This window comes from Aulonocara stuartgranti (assembly GCF_965226115.1).
Source record: "Aulonocara stuartgranti genome assembly, chromosome: 11".
Taxonomy (NCBI): Eukaryota; Metazoa; Chordata; class Actinopteri; order Cichliformes; family Cichlidae; genus Aulonocara; species Aulonocara stuartgranti.
The window spans coordinates 25,951,055-25,958,810 of NC_138947.1; the positions used below are offsets into that span (position 1 = coordinate 25,951,055).

Consider the following 7,756-nt stretch of genomic DNA (forward strand, 5'->3'; position numbering starts at 1 on the left):
AAGGCACATATGCACAGAGGTCTCCTCTGGCCTAGCGCCTCATAATTCACAGCTCCATCGGCAGCTCGTGGTACAATTATTAAACAAGCTGCCGATGCAACGAAACATTCAAAATTAATAGGTAGCATAGAGACACACTGTAGGGCAAAGTTTTAACACAGTAAATAAGCAGAATGTGTCAGTGTGGATTTTCAGCCTGAATTCTCCAATTTTGACGTGCCAAGGACATGTCAAAATACAACACTGAAAATCCCAGAGCACCACTGAATACAGCTTTTCCTGCCAGGTGAGATGCCAGCGAGGGCTCGCATTTTTGCCGTGATATCGGTAAGAATAATATGAATTCCATGCTTTTTGACACCCAAGGATGATAAATGGAAGACACGGGGGATGAATCCAAAGATGGTGGCTCCATTTATTGCAATTAGAGTTGCTCACACAGCACAGATTGAACAAGTTTTCCACTCACATTTCTTACAAGTATCTGTGCATTTGCTTTCCCTGCACAAATGAAACCTGCAGACAGAAAAATAATATCAGATCCTGCTTTTTGACTTAGAAATAAATTACATTTTAGTACATTTAACATGATGCTACACTTTATATCAGGGTACTCAGATTCACCATTAACTAGCTGCTTGTCATCATGCATGTAAGTTGCATATTTCCTCTATGTTAGTCTTTATGAAGCAGTAACTAATAATTATGTAGTAATTTTTATTGCGTGTCTTATTGCATGACAGACAATATCTACACTGAAAAAAAGGGACTGGCCATCTCTTGGATTTATGTAAGCATCTTGCATGTATTTAACACAATTGCCTCATGTTTTAAAGATAAATGTAACTATATAGTGTAAAAACTACATGATATGCAGAAAGGGTGTATTAAATTGTTTATATCATGTTCAGGTGAAGTAAGTCAATAAGATAGCAACGTTAAATCTCGTGAAACCACGCGTGATTTCATCTCGCGGGCTTTGGATCGTGGTTTAAAAAATGCATCCATCTCAGTCAAGTCGAGCAGCCAACTCTACGTTTTTTGGTATGTCTTGATTTTTTGAATTAATATTTACCATATTTCAGCCAAATGTAGTTAAACGTCTAAAGTGCCGCCATGTAACATGCTAAAAAAGAGCCGTTAGCTTATTTGCTGTTTTATCTGTTATCAAAGAATTGGCGCTTTTTCATTTGAATTTGTCTTTGGCACAAGAGCCGTAATATCACATTAAACCTAATTACGAGGCACTCATAACATAATTTGGTTTTCTGTGTGAATAGATTTGTCAACTGACTCTTCAGTTACATTGTGTATTTACTGCACCGTGGTGTTAGTGAGATTTTGGACATTGAACAGCTTTAGCTAATATCATCAGCGGCATTATGCTAGCTTACATCCCTACCCCTCCTGCCCTCACCTGCTGTCCTTTTGTTTTTGTTTGTTTGTTTTTGTTGATGCACATTGAGAGACCACATCTATTCTGCATTTCACCAGGAGTCAGCTGATGGATTGTGGGTTCAAGGTGTTATGGTAAGAAAGTATATTCTATTTTCGCTTAAGGTTTCTGTAACTTAATTATAATAGGTTTTTTATAATTATTAGGTGCATGCATACTCAAATAGACCACCCTATTAATACAACTGAGAAATCCAAAATCTGCCATAGGTTTAACTTATACCTGTATGTATTGTCAGAAAGGTGATTACTGGACTCACATTAATGCACACTTGAACTAAAATGAGGTTGTAACTTGTGGGTTCTTGGGTTGCAAATCAGAAATAAACATTTTTTTAATCCCATAAGATCTGGAAACACAGTTTTTATTCAACAAAACATTACTGATTATTAACCAAGCACAGTGCCTGCTGTTATTTCAAAATAATTTTATGTCATTTCAGATGAAATGCAGCATTCCAGTGCATCCCAACCATGCCTTTACAGTCAAGGTTTCTGACGGAGCTGAGTTTCTCTCTCACAGTCTGCTGAAAGTGTTTGCAAAGTGATCGGGGGAACAGGGCACAAAGCTAAAGGATGTAGCTGCCATGATGACAGTAAGAACTTTAAAATTCTTTAACTACAAAGTGTATATGTATTGCATTAGGTCAGTAAAAGATTTTTATGCTGCATCCATTGAAACAGTCAACTATTACCTGTGAGTACTGATTCCACCGAAAGGATGCCATAATTTTCGTCATGCATTTACTGGCCCACTGAGAAAAATTGATCTTTTTAAAAAAATAAATGTTCTGGAAACTATATATCCATAAAGTTGATGTCAAACAGGAACTTTTGATATTGCTTTGTAGATGCTGGTGTTGCATGTTGACTGGTTTAAGTTTTGGTCTGGGATCATTTTCTTCTGTGCTACTGAAAAGTTCACAAATCTCTGTTTTCTTTGTTATAATACTTTAGGATGACATTAATGCTCAAAGGGAGTCTCATCAAAGTGCTCCGCATCTGTGTGAAAGACAATTGCAACATCTTGGTGCAGGAGTTCATGGTGAGTGTTTTATGAGTAGATTGTGGCTTTGCAACATTTAAAAATGCATTTAGTTATCCACTTGATCCTCATTGGACCAGTTAGGACCAGTAGTCCTCTTTAATAATTTGAAGTTCACATGAGGCCTGGTAGTGAACTCAGCCGCCGGCCCTTGAGGCCCCACCCCCACCCCTGTATTAGGGGTCACATCAGTGTGAAAAAACTTTAAATTTGTCATTCTAGTGAACAAAGGAAAATCCCACCAATATTTACATTAGCTTTTGTTTGAAAAAAAAAAGACCAACAGCTAACCAAATTGTGGGGCTGAAAGTCTAAATTCTAACATCTTCTGAGTGACAAAACCTGGATTTCTGATGGGCCGGTGTCTTTCTAAGAAAAACTAATGTAAAGCATTTGAAATTATGTTTTTCACCCTCTCTTAGAAACTCTGTTAGACCATGAATGGCAGCATGGCAGGCCACTCTTTGGCTATAGCTATTTACTATGTTGCTTGCATTGGTTTAAATTACTCTAACATTAGAACTGGTAGATTCAAAAGAGATGAGTTTAAAAAGGAATCTTAAAGAAATGTTTTGTTTTTAACCAGGACTTGACTGAGGCCACTGCACAGATTGAGAAAACCACAATGAACATCTGTCTCCAGAGGATGCACCAGGCAATGACTTTTCTGACGTTGGCATCATCATCGAGGGTATAGTAGTTCTTCAAGATCTGGATAACGTGACCTTTGCAGTAGCCATGCTGTTTGGACCTTTTTTATTCCTTCAATATGAGTTACCCATCACAACTCTGCTACACTTTTGAGGTGATTCAAAGGGTGGTAATGGAGTTGGAAGCAACTCAGCTCTCAAGAAAAGCTCACAACTAAGACAAAACTGCTCCTGCAACGAAGCTCACTGTTATGCATGTGAGGTGACCAGCTCTAGGTGAGAAGACATTTAAATCTCACACTTGTTCTGCTGCATTTTTGAAGCTCAATTCCAGGAACAGATCGCAGGGTTCATTTTTATATACACTGCAACTGCCATGAGGACGAGCCGTTTTTTTGTTGTTGTTGTTGTTTGTTTTTCCTTTTGCTCTGTACAAGTTCTCTGTCTGTTTGGCAGCATTTTTAAATTTCTCTTTGTATTTTTTCTTTCTTTTACTAGTGAAGAGATGTAGCATGAACAGTTATGCAGTCTAAATATCCCATATGGGCCGTGTGAAATGGTATTTTCAGTTTCATTCAGTTGAAGTAAGGAACGTTGAATATTTCTAAGCTTGCTGTTTTGAACCAAGATGTCACAGTATGATCAGTGCCGTAATTTTTGACAGTCACTGTATCAATGTTATTTTTGCATCTCTTGAATAAAGGTTTTGACCTGCAAGTGCTAATTTCTTTAGTTATTGGGGTAAAATGGGTAATGTTAATAGGAAGGTGTTTGCCAATTCAGTAACCTAATTTAATGTTAATGGAAACTAACATTACCTCAAATTGTTTAGTTATAATTGTTGTTTAACTGAATCTTGACGTCAGAGGCCTTAAATAGAATGTTTTGATTTGTTCTTTCCCAACATTTTTCAAAAGAAAGAGTCTAATTTCTTTGCTGTGATTGATTCCAGAGAACACGGAAGAACTGACATTATTTAACTGTTGGTTTATATAGATTCAGTAGTGGAGTAATGTCAGTTTAATTCTTTACCTACTGTCAATGCAGTGAAATTAGACATTTTGTTTTGAAAGGTTACTGGTGGATGCCAGCAACCATCTTGGAAGAGAACAATATAATCTGTTATAAGGCCTCCATTTGAAAATTGTGTATTTGATACTAGAATATAATAGCAAAATGTAATTTGAAGATAACATGTAGTATTTAAGTGACCAAGTAGTATTGGGTAAAAGTTATTGAATGGTGTTGGGATAAAGTGAGAAAATTGTGAAGGATTAAAATATTTCAAGAGCTCAAATTACTTCATCAAAACATGTTTAAGTCACATTTTATCAACACAAATTGCACAGGTTTATTGAACATGAATAAATTGTGTTAATTTAACTCAATTGTTTAAGTTGCTGCCAAAGCAAAACATCTGTGTGCAACAAATGTCCACCATTGAATTAAGTAAATCCAACAACATATTTTTTTCAGTGTACTCTGAATTAGTTATGAGCAAGAGCTCAGTTTTGTGCTTTTAAATGTAGGACGATAGGAATCGTGTTCTGTTAGGGTAGAATTTTTGTGGTACTACTAGCTTTACATACTAAATCCAAATTCCTGTACAAATCCTTACCGTCTCTATTAACTGTCAATCAGCAGGAATTTACTGGTTTGACAACTAAACTAGTTATAAAATAAGGACATGCAGAACAAGCAATTTCTAATTTAATTGCTTATAAAGAACCAAATAAATTACATTGTACTACTATAGGTACCCATGTTTCGTAATGATACTTTGTCATGATCCGGAGGTATGGCTGGAAAATTCCACCAGGCACCTGAGTTCCCTTGGTCTCCACCACTGGGCGGAGCCATCAGTGCTCCTGCAGTCCCGCACACCTGGAGCTGATTCTGGGTGCTCAGGTTGAGGATTTAAGCTCCACCCAGACTCTCCTTCCCCGCCAGTTCGTCAACGACCTCTTTTCACCTGGACCTCCTACACCACTGACCTTCAGCTCTTCTTGGACTACTTCTCCATTCTGGAAAATACCGTGAACCTCACCTGCCTGCCCTCCAGCCATCTCTCACCTTGCAGTGGAACTCAGGTCAGCCAGTCTTTGCCATTACTCACCTAGCTTCTCGCCGCCTCTCCCTCAAAGCCAAGCTCACCCCGGCTACAAGTAAGCAACATCACCTTCGCCTCGCCACCTTCCTAACCCCGCTTTCTTCTCAGACGTACCCGCTTCGCTCCAGTTGCACCTGTTAATTCCCAGTTTTCCCTTAATGACCCACGTCCTGTTCTAGCAACAGTTTGCTACGTATTAATTAAATGGTAAATGGTAAATGGCCTGTATTTATATAGCGCTTTACTAGTCCCTAAGGACCCCAAAGCGCTTTACATATCCAGTCATCCACCCATTCACACACACATTCACATAATGGTAATTAGGGGTGCAACGATACTCGTATCGATATTGAACCGTTCGATACAGTGCTTTCGGTTCGGTACGCATATGTATCGAACAATACAAAATTTTTAATTTATTTTATCAACTTTCCTTCTGACTATGCTGTCTGTGTTGAGCGCTCAGTGGATCTGCACTCGACAGTGCAGCCTAGGCGGAGTAGTCGAACGCAGATTCACTGAGCGCAGGGCAAGCTAGCGAGACAGAAGTTAAGCTCTTCTTGCAACATGGCAAATTGAACCTCCCCCACCCTCATTCAGATCTGGCGTTTGGAACTATTTTGGTTTTCATGTGACGTATGACCCTGAAGGTAAGCGCGTCATGGACTAAAGTAAAACAGTATGTCGGATGTGCCACGCAATGCTTAATTACATGGGTGGGAGCTAGTATGTTAGCTCGTTAACGTGTTGGCCGTCCAGCCCCATGCATGGGGCCCGCGGTAGCTCGTTAACGGAGATTTGCCGTGTTGTGGCGTTAACATCATTTCAACAAGATTTACGCTGACAGCACTAGTGGGAACACAACGAATATGACTGCACATTTACGCTGACATCATCCTAGTGCAAAGACAAGTGGAAGCAGACAAAAACAACAAGCACGCATGCTACAAACTTTACCCGAGTCATTTAGACAGCCGTTAGCACATGATTCTCCTTATGGGGACCTGAGGAGGATGTGCGGAAGTGCTTCAGGAAGGTGAACGCACGCAAAGCTACTGGTCCGGACGGGATTCCCGGCCGCGTCCTCAGGTCATGCGCGGCTCAGCTGGCTGGAGTGTTCACGCACATCTTCAACCTTTTCCTCTCTCTGTCTGTAGTCCCAGCCTGCTTCAAAATGGCCACCATCGTCCCTGTACCCAAATCCTCCACCATCTCCTCATTGAACGACTGGCGACCTGTAGCCCTGACCCCCATCGTAAGCAAATGCTTCGAGAAGCTGGTCAGGGACTTCATCTGCTCTGCACTACCCGACTCACTGGACCCTCTACAGTTTGCATACCGCCACAACAGGTCCACTGATGATGCCATAGCCCTGACACTACACACTGCCTTGTCACACCTGGAGAAGAGAGACACGTATGTGAGGATGCTGTTTGTAGATTACAGCTCAGCATTCAATACCATCGTTCCCTCGAAGCTGGACAGGAAACTGCAGGATCTAGGACTGAGCAGCTCCCTCTGCAGCTGGATCCTTAGCTTCCTGTCTGACAGACGCCAGGTGGTCAGACTGGGCAGCATCACCTCATCCCCCATCACACTGAACACTGGTGCTCCACAGGGGTGTGTACTGAGCCCTCTCCTGTACTCACTCTACACCTACGACTGCACAGCCACTAACAGCTCCAACATCATTGTGAAGTTTGCGGACGACACTACAGTGGTGGGTCTTATCACCAACGGTGATGAGACGGCTTACAGGGAGGAGGTCAGCGCCCTGACCCACTGGTGTCAAGACAACCATCTCACCCTCAACGTCGCAAAGACAAAGGAGTTGATAGTGGACTTCCGGAGGTGCAGAGAAGTACACACCCCCATCACCATCAACGGCGCTGCTGTGGAGAGAGTGAGCAGCTTCCGGTTCCTTGGAGTACATCTGGCTGAGGATCTTACGTGGTCAGTACACACAAACAAAACAGTGAAGAAGGCGCAGCAGCGCCTCTTCTTTCTCAGGAGACTGAAAAGATTCGGCATGAGCCCCCGCATCCTCAGGACCTTCTATCACTGTGCCATTGAGAGCATCCTCACTGGATGCATCACCACCTGGTATGGCAACAGCACCGCCTACAACTGCAAAGCTCGCCAGCGAGTAGTGCGGTGCTCTGAACGGATAATTGGAGGTGAGCTTCCCTCCCTCCAAGACATCTACAGGAAGCGCTGCCTGAGGAAAGCGGGGAGGATCATCAAGGACTCCAGTCACCCCAGCCATAAACTGTTCAGACTGCTTCCATCAGGAAGGAGGTTCTGCAGCATCCGGTCCCGTATGCTGAGAGACAGCTTCTTCCATCAGGCCATCAGACTGCTGAACACTTCATAGACACCTCAGCTTCACTACTGGAACTTTAACATTATGCACTCCACACTGTATATAAATGCCACTTGTTTTGCACATATTCAACTCTGTATATTTTATATATTTTATTATTATTATTATTATTT

The 7,756-nt window shown here is 41.5% G+C and overlaps 1 long non-coding RNA gene across 3 annotated transcripts; it reads left to right on the forward strand.

The window, feature by feature from the left end:
• Nucleotides 1-749: 749 nt before the first annotated feature.
• LOC309718135 lies at nucleotides 750-3,867 on the forward strand. 3 transcript variants are annotated; one of them, XR_014279876.1, is made up of 6 exons: nucleotides 756-790; nucleotides 912-1,044; nucleotides 1,467-1,530; nucleotides 1,899-2,051; nucleotides 2,413-2,500; nucleotides 3,087-3,867. It is a non-coding gene; the product is annotated as an uncharacterized lncRNA (long non-coding RNA). The 3 variants fall into 3 exon arrangements; XR_014279874.1 differs by having other exon boundaries at nucleotides 750-1,044; XR_014279875.1 differs by having other exon boundaries at nucleotides 750-1,044; nucleotides 1,495-1,530.
• Nucleotides 3,868-7,756: the final 3,889 nt, after the last annotated feature.